Source organism: Callithrix jacchus, chromosome 7, assembly GCF_049354715.1.
Source record: "Callithrix jacchus isolate 240 chromosome 7, calJac240_pri, whole genome shotgun sequence".
Taxonomy (NCBI): domain Eukaryota; kingdom Metazoa; phylum Chordata; class Mammalia; order Primates; family Cebidae; genus Callithrix; species Callithrix jacchus.
In genome coordinates this window covers 138,164,361-138,187,277 of record NC_133508.1, presented here as the reverse complement: position 1 = coordinate 138,187,277, position 22,917 = coordinate 138,164,361, and the positions used below count along the sequence as shown (strand labels likewise).

Below are 22,917 nucleotides of genomic sequence, written 5' to 3'. Positions count from 1 at the left end.
CTTCAGGAGTTTAATCTCTGCGGTGACTGTACGTAGTTGCTCTTCCACAATCATCTCAGATAGTGACTTCCCTTTAATAGGACTATTTATGTCATTCCTTCCTCCCCTTTATGGGATGGTGTTTCAAATTTCATCTGCCCAAAAAGTAACAGGCATCCTTGGTAAAGTGCCAGGAAATGCCTTGTCTTGGATTTTCAGCTACACAGATAGAGCCAGGCCAAGGCAACAGGTTCCTTGTGTTGAATTGCCCCATTGGAGGGTAAAGTCGGCCACACTGACTTTTTTTCTCCAGCATCCAGAAACTTGTTTTTGGAAAAGAATGACTTTAACCTTATTGATGATTGTCCCCAATATATAGACTATATACTTACACCTAATATTAAGAGCTGTCTGGGAAGTGGAGAAAACTGTAATACCATAGAGCTTCAAAGTAAAATTACCCACTACAACTTACTAAGAGCTCATTGTATCTGTAGAACCAGAGCAGAAGAGGCCTTAAATAGAAGTATAATCTCACTTTCTAGGCCCAAGCAGATTTTGAAACTGAAATTAAATAAATGTAGGCATTCAACATTTAATAGAGAGTTCTGCCAGGAATTGGAGTTAGACTACCTAAAAGTTGCCATTAAGGGTATATTTCTTTAACTAAAAGGCTTAGGTATCCATGACACCTAGAACTGTATGCTTAGTCTCCAATGAAACAGCAAGAGCTCCCCTGAAATGAGCAAACATAATGAGCCAACTGTCTACCTTCTGTTGACTGATAGGAACCTGCACAAAAGCCTGAATCATACACGCAATTACAATGAAGGACAATAACCCTGTCATATTTATTAACCCAATGTAATACTCCTAGAAATGTTTACAGAGGATGAAGGGTTTTATTTTCCACCTGAAAATTGTGAACATATAAGTAACTGTAAACATCCCAGAAACATTGTGTTCAAGTTCAAAAATTTTAACTTCTACCTGTTACTTTATTAAGCCATACACTTACGTATGAGTTAAAACGTATTATGAGTTAAAATGTATAAAGCACTCATCTTTATAGTATTTTATAGCCATAACACTCACAGGAAAAAGGAAGTGCAGGAGTGATTTTCTTTTCTTTCCCGTCATTAGATGCTTATTCATTAGTTCATTCAACAAGTATTTATTGCAGTCACTGATCCAGGTAATAGGGACAAAATAGTAAACAAAACAAATATAAATCCTGGCCCTTGAGGAGCATATAGTCAGTGGAGGTGAGGTGGGTGCGGTTTATTCATTTGATTGCAATGTATATCTTTTCCAGGGTACATTTACTACACAAAGTGCAAGCCAAAAATACAAAAGCAATTATTTTTGCTATAATAATAAGGGGTAGTGCTTGCCAGATCCCTCCAACATAGAACTAGAATTGTGGTGAAAATGGCACAAATACTCTCAACTTAGGTATTCTTCTTAACGTTATGTAAATGGGTTCTTTTAACTTGGTAATTTATTCTACAGGTCCCTCTTGGGCAGCCTATACTAGACCTGAACATCAGAATTCTTAGGTCAAAAATAGGTACATTTCTAGGATTTTAGTACCTAGCACAAAATGCTCTTTTAGAAAGTGAGCCAACTGATTCTTCTAGCAGCAGTACATGATATCCATTTCACCCAGAGATGACCCCACACTAGCCCTACCTTTTTTGCTGGGTCTTTTTCAGTATGACAGGTCAAAACAGTATCCTCTGGCGATCATCATTTGCATACAACATAGACAGTTGTTATTGACAGGTTTCACTGTTGGAGGAATTAAACAAAAGTTGAATGAGTTCTGAAGACCTCTCTTTTTTCCCTATTCAGTCTTGGATTTTACAAGCTTTGTGTCTGTCTGAGAAAGTAGAGCTCCTTTGGTGAGTTATCTCTGACTCATAGTAGAGAGATTCCTAAACATGTCCAGCATTTGATTCATCAGTTCCTAAATCATAATCTTGCTCCATTTGTCCTCCGGCCCACCTTGGTAAATTCATCAGGACACATTTGGTCTGAATGATCTTTTTATCATTTAACAGAATATTTATTACCATTTTTGTTTTTCGCTGTATTTGCTTGACTTCATTTCATTACTAATTTGTCTGTTGTTTCCTCAGTCTATCTTGTTCAAGGGGAAAGAAGTTTATTGATTCCAACAACTGGGAAGTCAAGAGGTAGATCCAGCCCGGCTGGATCCAGAAGCGCTAACAATGTCATCAGTTCATTCTTTGCCTCCTCTCTCTTCCCGCCCACCTTTCTCTTTCTTCCCCTTGTCTCTGCTGTTGGTGATGTTTTCCTTGCAGCCTTCTGTGCTGGCTCCCACAGAGATATTCCAAGGAGAACACTGGCCTGATCTAGGTGCACGGCCATCTGCCCACCCCTGTGAGTTTTGTAGCTCTGGGGAGTGGGGATGGGGTATGGAAGAGATATACTCTGATTAACAGCCTCACTCAGACTCTGTGGAGTAGAGGAAGAATTCACCAAAGAAAGCAAGAGAAGAGGATAGGAAAGCTTGTTGAGCAGGTGAAAATGTAAGTTGCCACTGTTTACTCTAGTTGCCAACCTTGTCTTCTTTTTAAGCCCTGTTAACTATGCAAACCACAGACCATGACCCCATGTTTCCCCTGGCCTTTAGCCTTCACTTTCTGGCTGAGCACAGGTTTGTATGTCCCACTCAGCTTTGGCTGTCTCTAGAGGCCAACCAATGGGATAACAGTCCTTCCAGACCAACTATCCCAGCTTGATGATTGAGGTGTATAAATTCTGTCCTTCTCACTCTAGTCCACAATAGCAAACTAAAGTAAGAGATGAAACTTTGACGAAGGAGCGGTTTCTCAGGCTTCTAAATGTCCACCCCTCATACAAATCTGCAGGAATTTTGAGGCAGCGACATGGGAGAATGTCCGGTGGGGCAGGTAGTTTGTTCAGGGCTGTAAGGTGGCTAATTTAGCTGTGGGAGCTGGCTGGCAGGGAAGTAGGAGGGAAAAAGAGTAGACTGGAAGAAGGATGGAGAGAAATCAGTGAAGTATGTGCTCCTTCATTGCAGCTTGCTGGTTTTTCTCCAACAGACCAGCCCCAGCAGGAGCCCAGGACCCCTTCCCTCTGCTCTCCAAACTGAGCTGTGCCTCAGAGCTGATTCTGGGCTTTCAGTGTTGCCGTCAGAAGTAACCCTGCTCCAGAACTCCATCACAGTCACATGGTTGAGCAGGTCATGGTAGGTACGCTTAATCCATCTTCATTATCATAAACAGATCTGATCTTTTTATCATTTAACAGAGCATTTATTACCATTTTCGTTTTTTGCTGTATTTGCTTGACTTCATTTCATTACTAACTTGTCTGTTGTTTCCTCAGTAATTTTTACTCTTTTAAATGGGGAACAAGAAAGAGGCTTAGTCTCGTGTAAGGTCACACCCCAAAGAAAGGGAGCCAGATGCCCCTTCTCTGGCTTCCTCTTTTCTCAACAGCCACACCTCCCCCACCCAGCTAGGTTCTGCAGTGGCCGTTTTGGCACCTATCAGTCAGTCGGTCAGTCACTCAACAAATGCTAACAGTGTATCTACCAGATGTCAGGGCTGGGGGTTCAGATGTGCCTTTAGCTTACACTTGGAGAGGATTCCCCTTCCAGCCAGAGAGTAACCTTCTGACCTTAAATATCCACCTCCAGAGAAGACTGTTGAGCACATTTTTTATCTCTTACAAATGTGGAAACTGAGATACAGAGAAGTTAAACAGCTTGTCTAAAATTACAAAGCTAGCAGAAAGTATTTACACCAGGGATTTATTTAAATCCCCTGTTGTTTCCACTGAACACTGTGGCCTGTTTAAGCATGCAAATATACTGAGGTGGGTTGCATTTGAGAGAGGCCAAGATTTTCAATCCATGATTGTTTCTTTTCAGGTGTTTTACCTACTATTTTAGCATCAGAGGAGCCAGTCCACCTGCTGAGGGTAGAGAACTGAGAGCAGCTCTTAGGTCTCCCTGGGTTTAATCTAGATATTTTAAATATAGTGATTTCCTAATATTACCATTTAAGTAAAAGAACAATTTAAAATATAATATTTAAAAAACTTAGATTTGGGAGCTAAGCTATGAGGACGCAAAGGCATAAGAACTATACAACGGACTTTGGCAACTTGGAGAAAGGGTGGGAGGGGGATGAGGGATAAAAGGCTACACACTGGGTACAGTGTACACTGTTCGGGTGATGGGTGAACCAAAATCTCAGAAATCACCACTAAAGAACTTCTTCATGTAACCAAACACTACGTGCTCCCTAAAAACCTATTGAAATTAAAACAAGAAAAAAACTTAGGTTAAGGTCAATAAAAAGAGCATTTCATTAGGATTTAATAAATCTAGATCTTATTCTACCATTGACAATCTATGTTGGGCAATTTATGTCCACCTCTCAAGGCCTCTATTGCAAAATGAGACACTTAAATTAGATTCTCTCGAATACTCTGTCCAGTTCTAAAATTCTATGATCCAGATATATACATTATATAACATAATATATCTTTCCTTTCCATTTTTCTCCCCTAAGAAAAGACTAAGGCCTTACCTTAAGGCCTCTGGGATGTTGAAAGCCCCAGGGCTTCAGGAACCATTTTCTTCAGCTGGAGCTCTGTCAGGCATTGGCTCTTTGAAAGAGCCTCATCTGTAAATCCAGGTTGGCCTCCATCCCTTTGTATTAGTAGGATCTCTAGAGAAATGGAAATAACAGGAATATATAGACATAGAAGTGAGGATTTATTGTGGGAATTGACTCATGTGATGTGGAGGCTGAGAAGTCCCATGCTATGTGGTCTGCAAGCTGGAGAACAGCAGAGCCGCTTGTGTGACTCAGTCCAAGTCCAGTGGCCTGAGAACCAGGGGAACCAATGGTATAACTCGCAGTCCAAGGCTGACATCCCAAATATCAGGCAGGCTGCTAGTGTAAGTCCTGGAGTCTGAAGGCCCAAGGACTAGGAGCTCCCATCCGAGGACAGAAGATGCATGTCTCAGCTCAAAAAGATGGAGAGGACTTTCCTCCACCTTTTGTTCCATTTGGGTCCTAAAAGGATTGGATGATGACTGCCCACAATGGTGAGGACAGATCTTCTTTTCTCAGTCTGTTGATTTGAATGCTAATCTCTTCCTTAAACACACCCTCACAGACACGCCCAGAAATCACGTTATACCAGCTACCTGGGTATTCCTTAGCCTGGTAAAGTCGACACATTAGCTTGACCGTCATACCTTCCTTCTGTCGTCACTTACAGAGGTACTCCCATCATCCACCACTGCTCTGGCAGCCTTCTTGTCCTCCCAAGCAAAGCAGGGCTCTGAAACCAGGTTTTCTCTGATCCTCTCATAGTTATAAGATTAACACATAGCAGGAAGAAGTGAGCTCTACATTCAGTCCCTCTGTATCTTCCTCTCCCTGGGTAATTTGGGAAGATTAGAGGGAAAATTGATGAAGATATTGGGGACAAAGGAGGTGCACAACCAATGTCAGTTTATCCTTTGCTGACAAAGAGGCCCCAACCCTCAGGTTCAGGTTCAGAGGGTCTTCCTCTTAGTTGTCTTTTCTAAAGAATTATTTAATCAGAAGCTAGTTTTTGAGCCACAAATTTTAATCTAATATTTCCATGTACACAGTATCCCACTTTAAACATAGCATGGAGCAGTCAAATTAGCCCAGACTTGACTAATTGTCTCTGAATACGATTGCACTTATGTTCAACATATGTACTTTCAACTGGAATAGGAAAACCACCATGTGTCAAACACATTTCTTGGCTTCCTTAACTTGGGTTCTGATCAGAAAGATAATTTGATTTTAGGTATAAAAAGAACTGAGATATGAGAGATGGTTTACCTGGGGTCACAGTCATCGGTCTTAAGAGCTCTGAATCAGACCTCTTTATTCATATGTGTGTTGCCTCTCTCCAAATCCATTGGCTTCTCTCATCTAGTAAACACCTTTCATATAACTTTGGTGCTCCAAAATTGAGGCATACAGCTCCCTTACTTTAGCAGGCCAGAATAAATGTATCCTATGGCCAATACCCTCAGGACCCTGCCCCTCAACATCTGAAATCAGAGAATGTAGTCTGACTAACAAAGCATGAGAAGGTTGATGGTGAAAAGGCGTTCTCTTCTTATCTGGTTACTTGAGGGCACTTCAGCTTGTCCTCAGTCAACTCAGGGCCTCTGTACATGCTGTTTCCTCTGCCTGGCATTCTTCCTCTTCTCCTCTTGCCCAAGTGCCAACTTATCCTCCAGGTCTGTTTTGATGTCATTATCTTCAGGAAGTCTGCCCCGACTCCATGAGTCAGATCCTGTGTGATTCCTAATGCCCTGGCTTATATCATTTATATCATTCTTTCTATTGCACCTGTCTAGACCAGCAGTGTCCACTGGAAAATACTGTAATGATAGAAATGTTCGATGTCTGCACTGTCCTAAATGGTAGTCACCAGCCACGTGAGCTACTGGAATATGTAAAATATGGATAGTATAGCTGAGGAAGTAAATTTTAACCTGTAATATTTAAACTTAATTAAATATGAAAGCCACATGTGGCCAATGGCTATTATACTGGACCACGCAGGTTTAGACATTATAAGCTCTTGAGCACAAGGGCCATGTTTGGTTCACCTTTGAACCATTGGTACTTAGCCAAGGGTTGACATTCAGTAGGTGCTGGATACATATTTTTGGAATGAGTGATTTTAGTAGAAATCCCTGTTTTGTTGTCTCAAAGGCTGAAATTTTACAGTGGAACCTCCAGGTTAGGCAGAAATGAAAGTGACTCCTTGATTGACAAGGAGGAAGCTTTAAAAAGCCAATGAGATTGTCACCTGGAACCGATTCTCGGTGTGCAAGGGGGCCGCTGGTGCCTCCCTCTGCTTCTCTTAGTGCCCTTTCCCTTCTCCCAGGTTGTCTCACCTCAAGTCCTTAATCTTTCAGGGCTAGTCTGCTACCTCCTGCCTACCCAAGCCCTCATACGGATACACCCCAGTGTCAGTGAGATTCTTTGGTTGCAACTGGCATAAACCAATTCAGCCTCACTAAAACAAAAAAAACAACTAGACGGATATGGAGTAATTCACATAGTTTAAAAAAAGTTGGACACTTGGACTTCAGAATGGACAGGAACCAGAGCAGCTCTGGGAATCGTGGTGTCAGGACCTAACGAAGAGGCCCTGGAGGAGCTGCTTTTGGGAAGATGGGATCTAGCTGTTTCTTTGAATCTCTTCCAGGATTCAAATCTAGGGAGGGTATTTTCAATTGCTCCAGCTTTGGATAGGGAAGGACATGTACCACGATTGACTCTTGCCAGACATAAATCCAATAAGAGGCAGTGGTTTCTCCCAAAGTAAAATCAGAGTGCTCTAACCAGAACAGATACAGGCAAAAATGATCGATATCCATGATGGCACCACTGACTAGAGCTCCACAGCAATGTCCTTCTGGATCTTTCCTTTCTGTCTCCATCTTTATCTTACCCTCAGCCTGGTCCACTCAAGAAAAAAAAGCAAACACCCAGTATCGCACTCCTCATAGTTCATGGTATTAAAAATTTTGCCTGTATTTGGTCTATAAATAGGCTATATCCTAGATCTCAGCTTCTTCATCTCCTTACTCTAAGAGAAAACAATTATATGCAGCTACATCTGCAAGGATAATAGCTACAAATATATACATACACACATACATATATATACGCACACACACACAAACATGTGTAACCCAGGGCTGGGAATGGTTGGTCAGCTTTAGGTATCCATTGCCAGGAAAGGGGACTGAAAAGATTAAAGGGAAAATTCAAAAAGGTGACACATGAGAGACCAGAACAACTCTACCAAGTCACTGGTTTCAGCTTTATCTGCCAGAAAGGACTAAATCCTTGAGATCTGAAGCCCTCAAAATGGAGAAACAATGGCCCAAATAAACAGTGTCTTAAGCCACACAACAATTCTTGTAGAAGTGCTCACTCAGGACTCTGCTGAAATTACAATGGTCATTCCCAATATAAAATGGTTCTCCAGGCCAAGTGCCGTGGCTCACGCCTGTAATCCCAGCACTTTTGGAGGCCGAGGTGGGTGGATCACCTGAGGTCAGGAGTTCAAGAACAGCCTGGCCAACATGATGCAACCCTGTCTCTACTAAAAAAAAATTTAAAAATCAGCCAGCCATGGTGGCAGGCACTTATAATCCCAGCTATTTGGGCAGCCGAGGCAGGAGCATCACTTGAACCCAGGGGGCAGAGGTTGCAGCCAACCGAGATTGTGCCATTGCACTCCAGCCTAGGCAGCAAGAGTGAAACTCCGTCTCAAAAAAAAAAAAGAAGAAGAAGAAGAAAAGAAAAAGAAAATGGTTCTCTACACTGTGACCAAAGTGATGGCTGACAGTTTACAACCAAGGTAGCTGCTGGCTTCACTGTCCCAGCAGAGAGGGAAAGGTTGACAGACACTGATGATAAAAACTCACCAAACCATAAGCTTTGCTCACACATTACCCTGAAAATAATCAAAACCCAGCTGCTTAGTCTCTAGCTGGGTGGTGGGCCTATCTCTCCTACCCGCAATTGTTCCAACTGTCAATTATGGCCACTGCAAACAGATAAGCGTGCTGCCACAGAGACAAACCCAAGTGTCATCCTGAGAGTGCTTATTATTTCTTTTTCACAATGTTCCACTTGGCTTCCTCCCTCTGGCATTTCAGCACTTGAAAAGTTTCGAACTCGGAGTGCAATCCACATCTGGCTTCTGAGAGCCGCAACTCTCTTTGGAGGCTTCTGAATCTTACAGCACTGCAGGGAAATGGTCACGAAGATGACTGAGCATGCACGCTGTCAACAGGGGCTACACAGGGCAAACCTTGTGTTATAGTGGGGATACATACAAATGGCAGGATGATGTGGTAGGGAGAGATTGACAAAGTTAATTAAATAACCCAGCAAATGAAACATAGATACCTTAGACTGTATAGATGCTTAACAGAGACAGACATCACTGAGATTAGAGCATTGAAGAAAGCCAGAATAGTAAACAAAAGAAAGACTTAACATACCTCAAAACATACTCTGGTGTGGATGACTCATGAAAACATTACACTGAGTCACAACCAACCAGATATCATAGGATTTTTTTTTTTATATTAAATGTCCAAAGTAAGAAAATCCATACAAGTAGATTCATGTTTTTCGTTTTTGTTTTGTCTTTGTTTTTGGAGACGGAGTTTCACTCCTATCACCCAGGCTCGAGTGCAATGGCATGATCTCAGCTCACTACAACCTCTGCCTCCCAGATTCAAGTGATTTTCCTGCCTCAGCCTCCCCAGTAGCTGGAATTACAGGCGTATGCCACCACACTCGGCTAATTTTTGTATTATTAGTAGAGATGCAGTTTCACCATGTTTGGCCAGGCTGGTCTCGAACTCCTGACCTCAGGTGATCCACCCACCTCGGCCTCCCAAAGTACTAGGATTACAGGCGTGACCCACCATGCCCGCCCAGATTAATGGTTTTCAGGAGCTGGGGAGAGGCGGGAATGAGGAGTGACTGCTAATTGTGTTCAGCTTCCTTTTAAGGGAATCAGAAATGTTCCAAAATTTGATGTAAGGATGATTGCAAAACTTTATAAATATTCTTAAAAAGCATTAAGTTGTACATTTTAAGTGGGTGAATTGTTTATATGTGAATTATGTATCAGCAAAGCTGCCTAAGACATATTCTGGAGTTTGGGTGCCTTTAAAAATAAATATTTGCTCATTCAAGTTGTTTTCATACAACTCATATCTCCTTATTCTAAAAGTCAACTGCTGAGAAAAAGCAAATTAATTACAATTTCATTTTAATTTTTCTGTCTCCAGAGCTAGTAAAGGTCTCCAGACCTGCCCACTCTTCTTGGGCAACCCACGACACAGACAGCAATGATACAAGCAGCCCCTTCCAGCCCACAACACTCAGAGAGGTCCATCTATGTACCTCTTTCCCAAATTAATTTGTCACCAATTTTCCAGTCATGCTTCTTCCAAGTCCCTGACCATCCAGCTAAACCATTGGCTACAGCCCACGCGTCAGTACATAACTGCACATCTGGCCATTTTCTCCCATGCAAAGTGCGCAACCAGGTGTAGTGCTTGAAGTGCTGCCCACTGGGGATATTTTCAAGTGATTTTCCTGCCTCAGCCTCCCCAGTAATTCCAGGACCACCGTCCTTCAGGGATGTCCTAGAAAGGGACTGTAGTGCTGCAGCTGTTTGCTTTCAGGTGGTACCTGCATATCATACAGAACCAACTGTGAATGAGGCCCCAGTCCTCCATTTTCATTTGTTCATCTTCTCATTAACTTATCTAAAGAATCATGGGTCTACAATTCTCTAGGTTCTGAGGAGAAAGTGGTGGATCTCTAGAGAAGGTCCCTGGCCACTAGAGCTCAAATTTCAGTCAAAGAGAGGCTAGAAGGGGTAAAAAGGATGTCAAGCAACCCCTTGGAATCGAAGGTGAGACCAGGAGCATAAAGAGCACATTGGAAAGGCATGAGTTAGGCTTTGGTCATCTGCAGTTGTCATCCAGTGCAATGTGAAGTTGAGCAGGATGGAAACTAGGGGCTGGGCTGAGCAGAGCTGGCAGCAGAATGCATTGTAAGGGTTCAGTACAGAAGCCCAGGTGAAGGGTGCAGGAGTCAGTAAAGGTCAGTTACTAAGTGACGTAAGCCTCCTTGAAAACAGGCACCAGGGCTTTTGAACTGGCTGAAAATGATCTAGGGAATGAGCTACAGGAAAGCCAGTGTCTGACTGAATCTTCTCAGTTGTCCTGTTAGACCCAGGGCTGGCCCTCGCCATGGCATCAGTTTCCCTGTGGAGGATTAAATGAAATGAAGCAAGCGTACATACCTATCAGAATTACATATTTACAACAGGACATTTTCATTTATTTAGCAAATATTCTATTAATAATATGTATTCATTATAATAAGGTATTATTCAATTATACAATAACAAAGCCACTTGCTTCAACTTTTTTCCCCCAAAACGTACAAGTGAACTATTATCTTCTATTTTCAGTTCTTATCTCCTGCTGAAGGATATGTTCAACTGCTTTTCAAAGTATGATGACCATTTCTTCATACTTACTGATATGAAAATATTCTATAATAATAGTATGATAAACTATTATGTAGATAAACTTGTATTAGGGTTCTCTAGAGGAATGTAACTAATAGGATACATACATATGAACATGTATATATATAAACTTGTGTGTGTATATATAAACTCGTGTGTGTGTGTGTGTGTGTGTGTGTGTGTGTGTGTGTGGTGTGTGTGTACAGGAATTTATTAAGTATTATTAACTCACACAATCACAAGGTCCATAATAGGCCATCTGCAAGCTGAGGAGCAAGGAAGCCAATCTGAGTCCCAAAGATGAACAACTTCTGATTGATGTTCAAGGGCAGGAAGCATCCAGCATGGGAGAAAGATGTAGGCTGGGAGGCTAAGCCAGTCTAGCCTTTTCATGTTTTTCTATCTGCTTTATATTCTAGCTGCGCTGGCAGCTGATTAGATGGTCCCCACCCAGATTAAGGGTGGGTCTGCCTTCCCCAGCCCACTGACTCAAATGTTAATCTCCTTTGGCAACACCCTCACAGACACTAGGATCAATACTCTGCATCCTTCAAGTCAATCAAATTGACAGTACTAACCATCACAATGCACCCCTTGTCAACTTGAATCCACACATATCTCTTGAGATCATAATCTTCAAACAAAGACAACAATGTCATAATTGCACCTAACATCCTGTAACTATCCTTTGTACACCAGAAACACACCAATCCCCAACCCAAATGCTATTATGTAAAGTTAACAATACTTAAATACTGATACAAAGTCAATAAATCTTATGTCACATGACAAAGAAAAAGGAAATAAAATGAAGATATTTTATTAGTTCAGGTGTATACATGCATAAACATGTTTTTAATAAAAGGAGGAAATACTCATGACAGTTACAGTCCTCAGTCCTGTAGCTGGTCACATGGTCATAGATGGTACTGATGGCTACCTTCTTCTGCTACCCATTCTGTATTCCTTTTGCCTTCAGCAAGCACCTCATCAGGTCGTGTTTTTTTTCTTGGTGGAGTGACCCAAACCTTCATTCCTGAAGGGTCTGGGCCATTTGTAGTCCTGCCTGGATTAGGCTGTTGTAGTTTCCCATTGACCTTAATCACAGGGCATGGTAATACTAAGAGACACCCCAAGGGATCTCCTGTATTCCATGCATGCTTTTCCTTACCTCTATTGTGGAGTGGTAGACTGATTTCATCTTGATATTTCAGGTTGATCACCTCAGCCAACACTGTAACTTCTTCTTAGCCTGTTGGCTTAAAGGTAGGAGAAGCCCAAAGTGTCCAGGTAGCAATCTTCACTTCCAGTTTAGGGGAGTCATTGTTGTATTTCCTGGTGGCAGCGTTCCTCCCTTTGGAACTAGGACCTCTAGGCCAGCAGAACTAATGTCGAGGGAACAGGAAGCAAAATTTTGCTAGTGGATCACTAGGGGTGATGGTGAGTGGTGCCACTTCCACTTCCACCCCTTAATTCCTGGATCCGCAAATCCTGGCTATAAGAGAAACAGTACCATATACTGGACACTGATTCAGAGCATACACGGCCTTCTGGAGAACTCTGCCTCAGCCCTGCAAAGTATTGTCACCTAGTTGGCATTGTAACTGTGGCTTAGAAAGGCTATTCCACCGTTCTATCAATCCAGCTGTTTCAGGATGATGTGGAACATGGTAAGACCAGTGAATTCCATGAGCATGAGTCCACTGCCGCACTTCTTTAGCTGTGAAGTGAGGGCCTTGGTCAGAGGCAATGCTGTTGGGAATACCATGATGATAGATAAGGCATTTTGTGAGTCTATGGATGGTAGTCTTGGCAGAAGCACTGCATGCAGGATAGGCAAATGCATATATAAAGTAAGTGTCTATTCCAGTGAGGACAAACCTCTGCCCTTTCCATGATGGAAGAGGTCTAACATAATCAACATGCCATCAGGTAGCTGGCTGATCCCCTCGAGGAATGGTGCCATATCGAGGGCTTAGTGTTGGTTGCTGCTGCTGGCAAATTGGGCACTCAGCAGTAGCCATAGCCAGGTCAGCCTTGGTGAGTGGAAGTCCATGTTGCTGAGCCCATGTATAACGTCTATCCCTGCCACCATGGCCTCTTTGGTCACGGGCCCATTGGACGATGACAGGGCTGGCTGGGGAAAGAGGATGAGTGGTGTCCACAGAACAGGTCATCCTATCCACTTGATTATTAAAATCCTCCTCTGCTGAGGTCATCTGCTGGTGAGCACTCACATGGGATACAAATATCTTCACAGATTTTGACCACTCAGAGAGGTCCATCCACATATGTCTTCCCCAGATTTCTTTGTCACCAGTTTTCCAATCATGCTTCCTCCAAGTCCCTGACCATCCAACTAAACCACTGGTTACAGCCCATGAGTCAATATATAATCACATATCTGGCCATTTCTCCCATGCAAAGTGCACAATCAGGTGTACTGCTCGAAGTTCTGCCCACTGGGAAGATTTCCCTTTACCACCGTCCTTCAGGGATGTTCTAGAAAGGGGCTATAGTGCTGCAGCTGTCCACTTTCGGGTGGTGCCTGAATATGGTGCAGAACCATCTGTGACCCAGGGCCTAGTCTTCTCTTCCTCTGTCAACTGATCATAGGGAATTCTTCATGAGACCATCAGTGCAGGCTGAGGGAGAGAAGGCAGAATGGCAGGAGTGGAGACCATGGGCATTTGAGCCACTTCCTCATGTAACTTACTTACACCTTCAGGACCTGCTCCAGCCCACTCACATATATACCACTTCCATTTGATGACAGAATGCTGCTGTGCACAACCCACTTTATGGCTAGATGGGTCAGAAAGACCCAGTTGATGAAAGGCAGTTCAGGTCACATGGCGATCTAATGACCCATAGTCAGACGTTCAGTTTCCACCAAACCCAGTAACAGCCCAAGAGCAGTCTCTCAAAAGAGTAGTTATCTGCAGAAGATGGCAGGGCCTTGCTCCAAAATCCTAGAGGCATCTGCTGTGATTCACCTATGGGGGACCTGTCAGAGGCTCCAGACAGCATCCCTATCTGCCACTGACACCTCAAGCACCTTTGGATCTGCTGGGTCATATGGCCAAGTGGCAGAGCAGCCTGCACAGCAGCCTGGACCTGCTGCAGAGCCTTCTGTTCTAGATCCCACTCAAAACTGGCAGCCTTTCAGGTCACTTGATAATGGGCTGGGGTAACACACCCAAATGAGGAATGTGTTGCCTCCAAAATCCAAATAGGCCCGCTAGTCATTGTGCCTCTTTCTTGGCTGTAGGAGGGGTGAAAGGCAGCAACTCACCCTTCACCTTAGAATGATTATCCCAACAGGCCTCACACCACTGGACCCCTAGAAAATTTACTGAGATAGAAGATCCCTGAATTTTAGTCATATTTATTTCCCATCCTCTACATTAAACCAAGGGAGATCAGGCATTTCCAGCTGACTCACAGGGGACCATCTTTTAATCCATATTTCAGCTAACCAGGGAAATAAACTATTAGAACCTTTTTGAACTCCCTGAGCTGCAACATTATTAAATACAGAATCCCTACATAATGGGCTCAAATCAATACATTCAGCTTGATCCAACTCTATGTTCCTTCCACCATTAAACCACACCCTTAATACCCATTCCCATGCCTGTTTTCCAGATTTCTGCTTATATAAATTAGGGAACTCAGCAGTTCTTCTCCAGTGTAGTGCACCTTCTCATGGGTCACACTCTCAACCTCACCTCTAGGGGCCAGATAAGACTTCAGTCTAGTTATAGGTCTAGAAGCAAACAGGGGTATTAGGGGTGGCTCCTAAAGAAAATCAACGTTATCTTGCCTGGCACCTGCCTCAGGGGAGGCCATCACTGTTGTCTCAGGGAGCACAGGGTTTATCTCCTCAGACAAAGGTGGAAAGGCTGATTGATGGCAGCATGGGTCAGGGAAGGGATGTTGCCACTATCGGGAATGGGGAAGCTGTTACTTCTGGCAAAAAAGGGTTTATCCAAGTTTACAAACTCAGTGTTCCAGCTTTATCAGGGTCCTCCCACACACCCCCATTCCAAGTTTTCCAGTCAGTGCCTCACTTTAACAGTAGATACCTGGCAAAGCTCTGGATGCTGCTTTCACTGCAGGTCAGCTACTTTCACGATAAGAGCTTCTGTTTGTTTTCCCACAACTTTAGCTCTTTTCAAACAGGAGATAAGACCCTCATTCAGGGCAATCCTAGCAGATTTGAGGCACAGTATCTACTTCTAAAGCTGGGAGTTAGAATCCCTGAGTTCATCCTTTTCTTTTATCACTTTTTTTTTACTTTTTTTTTTGAGACAGAGTCTCTCTCTGTTGCCAGGTGCCAGGCTGGAGTGCAGTGGCACGATCTCAGCTCACTGCAACCTCTGCTTCCCGGGTTCAAGCAATTCTCCTGCCTTAGCCTCCCAAGTAGCTGGGACTACAGGCATGCGTGACCAGGTCCAGCTAATTTTTGTATTTTTTAGTAGAGACAGGGTTTCACCATGTTGGCCAGGATGGTCTCAATCTCCTGACCTCATGATCAGCCTCCTGCCTCAGCCTCCAAAACTGCTTGGATTACAGATGTGAGCCACCCCACCCGGCCTCTTTTATCACTTTATCCAGTGAATTTAGGAGCAACCAACCAGCTTCATTATGTTCCTCAGTTCTCCACATATGGTCAAAGGGATTATGTATAGGGTCACTAAACACCTCACCTTGTAGCAGGAGCAGCCACAGGAAATGACAGAATACAGGTGGAAGGAGTTTATTTGGCCGGGAGCAAGGTGGCATAGTTGCCTAACAGCCAAGCTCGCCTAACAAAGGAAGGTTCATTCTTTATATAGGCTTGTACTTTAGATGTTACAGTGGAAGAATCTTAGGTTTATAGCTTAACATACGAAAAGGGTCTCAGTTTACAGTCTCAGGAATTACATATGAAAAGGGTTTCTCATAGTCTTAGGAATTACATATGAAAAGGGTCTCAGTTTACAGTCTCAGGAATTACATATGAAAAGGGTTTCTCATAGTCTTAGGAATTACATATGAAAAGGATCTTGTTTTACAGTGTCAGGAATTACATATGAAAAGGGCTTCGGTTTACAGTCTTAGGAATGAAAAGGGGAAGTTTACAGTCTTAGGAAAAAGGGGAAGTTGATCTGAGATGCCTGGGTTTCCCTCTTCCACCTCTCAGAAGCAGTGAATTAGGAGTGTCAAATGCATTTATTTTGCATAACTCTCTAAACAGTTTATGCCAAGAACTATCAGTATTCTCCATACTATTAGAAGTAGAGTGCTTAGCATTTTTGGGTCTAATCATATTAAGCATCCAACTCCCAAAACCCCAAAACCAATGAAAGAACTCCATCCTTAATATTCTGTTCCTCTAGAACCACTCCTGGAACAAAAATCTGTATTAGTCAACATTCCCAAGAGGAACATAACTAATAGGATAATAAAATATATAAGAGTTTATTAACTAATAGGATAGATATATAGTCATTTATTATATATTAACTCACATGATCACAACGTTCCATAATAGGCCATCTGCAAACTGAGGTGCAAGGAAGCCAGTCTAAGTCCCAAAGCTGAAGAACTTGCAGTCCAATGTTCCAGGGCAGAAAGCATCCAGCACAGGAGAAAGATGTAGGCTGGGAGGCTAAGCAAGTCTAGCCTTTTCACATTTCTCTGCCTGCTTTATATTCTAGCTGTGCTGGCAGCTGATTAGATGGTCCCCACCCAGACTGAGGGTGGGTCTGCCTTTCCCAGCCACTGATTTGAGGCTTAGTATCTGCTTTTTAACTCTTTAACATTTTCAGCATTTTAACATTTCCAATTTTAACGTATTAGCATGTATTAACTCACATGTTAATCTCCATTGGCAACGCCTTCACAGACACACCCAGGATTAATACTTTGCATCCTTCAATCAAGTTGACACTCGGTATTAACCATCACAAAACTATTATGTAATAGTATAATTCTATTATATGAGAAAGTAAATTATGGGGAACATACAGACTTCTCTGGGTTTTCCAAGCAAGACCTCAGTGCCTTGAGAAAAACACCAAAGCCCAGGTGGATCCAGACATTGGTCCATTCAGTTACCACAGGCATTGTTCTAAGCTGGCAAACCCTGTATTCTCAGGAGCCGAGAATGAATGGAGATGCTACTTTAGATACGTGGTCAGAGAAAGGTCTGAGATAGTGATATCTGAGCTGAGATCTGAATGCTGAAAGTCAGCTAGGCGATTATTAGGTAAAGCCTTCCGGGCACAGAGAATACAAGTATGAAAATCTGAGGCTGACATGAGTTTGGTGTTTGGGGAACAGAAAAAAATGTTCTTGTCCCTGGAGCATGGTGTGGTGACAGGAGAAGGGATCAGAGAGATAAACAGGGGTCAGAATTTATTCCAAATGCCAAGATTTGGTTCATTTTAGAAAGGCAGACTACACAGGTAATGTTGTAGATAGGTTGGTAGATTTGGTGGCGGGAGTATGAAGAATTCTCTAAAAGAAGCAAAATTCCCTAGTGCCAGAGATGAGCAAAGAGAAGTGGAAGTTGAGAGCTATCTCAGAGGCACTTTCGTGGCCAAGAAACCTAACTTTCTCTCTCTTCCAGAGGTCTGTACTCCACCCTAGTCATCATTTAATTTAGATCTTGAGATAATCTATATTTATTTTTCTTTCAACTCTACAGACTTGCATTTGCGCAGAATCTTAAGTTACATAAATATACTTTCTAACTTGATAGAATCTTGCAATCTTTCATCTTCTTTTGATGATGTTAAATATCTTATCATATTTAAAATGATATCCCACTGAATTTCGCATGCCTCAAATGGCTTTATCTGACTTTGTGTTAAAACTTAAAAGGTCGTTTTACTAACAAGCAAGAAGGGAGAGAAAAAAAAGGGCAAAGAAGTCACTGCGGTGCACACATTGAGAGACATACAGAGTGGAGGTTAAGGACACAGACTCTGGAGCCTGACTGCCTGGATTTGGATCCAGCTTTGCTTTATACTTGTTATGGAACCTGGATCCAGCTTTTGGACACCTCTGTGCTTCACTTTCCCCATCTGAAAAATGGGGTCAACAATGGTGTATGGTTACTGGGTTGCTGTGAGGACTAAATGGGTGTGTGCTTGATTCCACATCTTACAGCATCTCTCCCAGTCATTTCGGGGCCTCCCCTTGCCGCAGCTGTGGCTGCAGTGATCAACTCTCTTCAGGCTTTGACCAGCTTTCCCTAGGGGCAACTTAACAGTGCCTCATTTCTGGTCCTCCTTGCATACCTATTGCCTCCTGACCCAGGGCCTCTCTGATAAGATAGCATAGGACCCGTCTGGAACGTACTCTGAACTCTAGAGCTCTAGACGCAATCCAGCAATGTAGGGGAACTAAAGCCATATGCCTACCCTTGGCCTGTGAGGAATATGAGTCATGAATAGATTCCCCTCTTTTCTGTCGGGCAGATAGTTCTGAGAAGCATTTATAAGGCTTCCTGCCAAGCACCAGGTGCCCACGGTGGTAGCCCCCAAATAAGGCACCCTGGTACTGCTTTCCTCCTTCTGTATTTCTTTGGCTTTTGTCTCTCACACACACTTTCCACGATCATTTCCCAAATAAACTACTTATATAGATGGCTTTTACTCATGCTCAGTTTTGGGGGAGTTCAAGTGAAGACCACATGTAAGGCGTTTAGAACACGGCCTGGAACATTGGAAGCCCTGCGTCAGTACTGGCTATTCTTACTTTTGCAGGGGAGTGATGACTGTGATGGGCCATAAAACTTAAGCTGAGTTAAGTGGGAGGTGAGGAAAGGATAAGGATACCAGAAAGTGAAAAAGTGGTGGGACCAGGGGATTGGAGGTCACATAAGGTGTTAGTATGTGGGTGGAGGTAATGGAGCAAGTGAGCTGAGAGAAGATAGCCAGAGAGTGAGACTCTTGAAATCAGTATATCAAGGTGGTATAATTATTGATGGTGACACAGTCTAGAAAATGACCATGGAAATAGATGGCATATTTATAAACATATATAAATATAAGGTAAGGTAGAAGAAAAGATCATGAGAGAAAAGGAGGCCACAGATCTAAGAGGTCCTGGATTTATCTGCATATGAGTTAGCGATTTCTGCAATGGTGCTGTGTCATAAACCACCACAAAACTCTATGACATGCAACAGTAGGCATTTAGTGTGATGTTCACAGGTCTGCAGATCAGCTGGCTAATCCTGGCTGGTCTCAGCTGCATAGTCTTTTGGGTTTGGTTCCAGTGTGTGGCACATATATTTGTTCCAGGACCCAGGCTAAAGGAACACTAGCTACTTGGGGCGTGTTTATCTCATATATATTCCCATGGTAAGAACCAAGCCTAATCATGCCAGCATGTTCCCCAGGTCCTCTAACATGGTACCAAACCCAATATCGATGGTTCAGGGATGTTTGCTCTGCCCACAGTGGGGGTGGGAAGAGAGTGAAGGTTTTCTGAACAATAATCTGAACTATCACAAGACAGATGTTGCAAACACCAGAATGGTGTCATGAGTGATGGGGAAGAGGACAGCAGACCAGGCACTAAGGTCGTTTAAGCGTGCACTGAATTGCCCCTTGTAGGGGCAATTAGGCATAGTCTCTCTTCCCACACAGCCCATGCAAACATTCTGTGGAGCTAGATTTTTCCCCTATCCCTTTATGAAATCTAAGGTACAAATTTTTCAGTTACTATTACACAACAAAGTCCTCTGTTTTACTTGCAAGAAGTCTGGTTTTTAGTTATTAATATGTACAATGTCATGTCATAATCAAAACTCCCCATTTTATTCAAAATTCAGTTTCTCTCCTTCTCAGTTTAGACCTGCTGAAGGTGGGAAAGGGCAGGGGGGTTGACTGTCCTGGTTTCCTGCCTCCACTTCCCACTTAGCAGGTTGCTCATGGCATATTGAGAATGGAAGTGGTAGCAAGAGGCAAAGGAGGTTATGGAGGCAGGCAAGACCTGATTTAACCTGCACCAGTGAACCTGGCAGTGGCTTTCTCTACTGTTTAAACATCTGGTGAATATTTAAAGCCAACGAGTACTGCAGTTGCCTCTTTCAAGAACAATTAGTGGTTTCCTCAGAGACATTCCCATCCTCCTCTTATTTCCTGTCACTTCCAGTCCCTTTATGGAAAACTGTTATAAGGTTATAAGGAAATACCTTATGCTGGTATGCAGGACAAGTACATTGTCTTAGATCTTCATTGTGAATGGAGGCGAACAGTGTCTCATGTTGATGCTCTGCTGCATGTGAATGTGAGACCGTAACTTAGGAGTCATAGACAGCAGAATGGGTAGAGATAAGATTTTCACTCTGTAGAAGCAGGACCCCAGAAGAGAACTGAATCTCTTCTTCAGAATTCTTTGCCCCAGATTTATAGTCATTGGGCTCCTGAAGGAGGAATCAGAAAAGAATTACATGGGTTACAGCTTGCCTGCTGATATTAGAAAATGTCGAATGCAATTTTGTGGTTGGCCACTAAAAGATTCACTAAGATCTGAGCCGTGGGAACTGAGAATGAGAACTATGATGAAAGCCCTGAGCTGTGAGAGTGTAAAGACAAAGACCCATTTGGCCACTTGGAAGAGAAGAGGAAAATCTGAGACTGCAAAACAAGGCAATGCCATGGGGGATTTGAATTTTAAATCATCAGACTACATTCGCAAGAACAGATGTGATGTCTTGTTTGTGTTTGAACCTTTTAATACAGAGTACAGCGCCCGACCCCAGTAAGTGCTGAAAAGTTGCGGAACTGAATTGAACATATAGTATATAGTAAATATATGCTGAAGTGAATTGAACATACAGGATGCAATAAATACAACATAGAGCAAGAAAATAAAAGCTCAAGGTGGTATTTCGTAAGGTGTTTGTCTGATGAACAGCTATGCTCGTTCATTTTTGACAGGTTTACTGTTCATGTAGTTTCCCCTTTTGCCCTGGCTGCCAGGGAGCTTAGACTGAACTAATTATTTTAGCTCTCAGCCAATTCTGTATATTTGCTCGCTTCTCTTTTTGAAGAGGCTCAGTATTTCTATTTTATTAACCTTACGTTGTCTAGTATAATTTTGAAAATGAGACAGAGTATATTTCTGTACTATGTTTCCTGCTCTACAGTGAATATCAAGGGCCTCATCACTCACCAGTTCCTGGCATCAAGGTGGCCATTTTAAGACAAAGGCAAGGCAACAGGAGACAGAGGTTATTTCTGGGAAAACTGTCCTGTGCTCTGCTGGACATCGGTCCCTTCCAACCTCAAGCATGAGGTGTCCCGAGAGGTTAACAAACGGTTCCCCTTTTAGAAAAGCCCCAAAAGCAGAAGAACCACAGGGAGACAAATAGAACCTGAGCTGACACAGGGTCATGCCATCAGCGTGAACATTGGCTGCTCCAGGAAAGGAGGGAGGGAGACAGAGAATGAGCAGCTAAACAATAGCAGGAGTGGCAGCAGAGTGACACTAGCATGCGAAGGAAAAGGACAGGAGAAGAAGAGAGAAGGAGAGTGGAAAGAATAAATATTTTTTTTACCTACTATTAATTCATTGCATAAATATTTATTAAATGACTTATTTGTGCCAGGAACGGAGGCTGTGATCATGAAAAAGATAGAAAGGTTTTCTGCTCTCTTGCAGTGTACATTCTAGCTGGGAAAAAAAAGACATCTAACAAGTTACTGCATGTGTGATGTCTGCTAAGAGGGGATATATATTGCCATTTTAGTGAAGAGTGAGGGATCTACTCAGGGAGTTGAAGAAGTGATCTTTAAAAAAGACCAAAGGATGATCAGGAATTTGGTGGAGGAAGAATAGGAGAACATGTTCCAGGCAGAGAACAGCACGAAGGCAGCAGAAAGGGAGGGAGAGATGATGGAGGGGCAGCTGGGCAGCAGGCAGCAATGTCCAAGGGTGAAGCAGGCCAGGATAGGGAGGAACAACTACCCTAAAAGCCACCAGAAGCCATTAAAGGGCTTGAGCAGAGTAATGACATGGTCTAGTTTACACTATCAAAAATCACTTTGTTCCTAATGTGGAGAAGGAACTGAAGCGGATAGATATGGAAGTAGGGAGACCAGGGCGATTGTTCCCTTTATCAAGCCTGGTGTTCCCCTTGTCAAGCCTGCTGAATCAGAAAAGGGTTATGGCAGTGAGGACAGAGAGAGGTGGTCAATTCAGGACATGGGCAGGTGGAATCAATAAAAACGGGTTACTCACTGCATGAGGGGGATGAGTGTGAGAGATGAGTCAAAAATGACTCTCAGGCCTGGCTCAGTGGCTCATGCCTGTAGTCCCAGCACTTTGGGAGGCTGAGGCAGGAGGATCACTTGAGGTCAGGAGTTCAAGACCAGCCTGGCCAACATGGTGAAACCCTATCTCTACTAAAAATACAATAAGTAGCTGGTTGTGGTGGTGGGTGTCTAAAATCCCAGCTACTCAGGAGACTGAGGGAGGAGAACTGATTGAACCTGGGAGGCAGAGGTGCAGTGAACCCAGATTCCATCACTGTATTCCAGCCTGGGTGACAGAGCAAGACATTGTCTCAAAAAAAAAAAAAAGAATGATTCTCAGATTTCTACTTCAAGCCCCAGAGAGAAGGGTGAGTTCATCTTCTTAGAAAGAGAATCTTGAAGGAGAAGGGGGTTAAGGGGACCAGGAGAGAGGGAGACTACGAGTTCAGTTTCATACAAGCTGAGCTTGAGGACAGTCAAGTGGACACTGATTCAAGTTGAATATATGGATTTGTATCTCAAAGGAAAGTCT

The 22,917-nt window shown here is 43.1% G+C and overlaps 1 long non-coding RNA gene across 1 annotated transcript in view; it reads right to left on the bottom strand.

Moving 5' to 3' along the window:
* Positions 1 to 491: 491 nt before the first annotated feature.
* LOC108592679 (uncharacterized) overlaps positions 492 to 22,917 on the bottom strand; it is a 130,654-nt gene continuing 108,228 nt past the window's right edge. Inside the window, exons 2-3 of the long non-coding RNA XR_004727128.3 lie at positions 4,569 to 4,709; positions 492 to 1,770 (exon numbers count right to left, since the gene is read on the bottom strand). This is a non-coding gene — a long non-coding RNA (uncharacterized LOC108592679). The remainder of the gene's footprint in view (positions 1,771 to 4,568; positions 4,710 to 22,917) is intronic.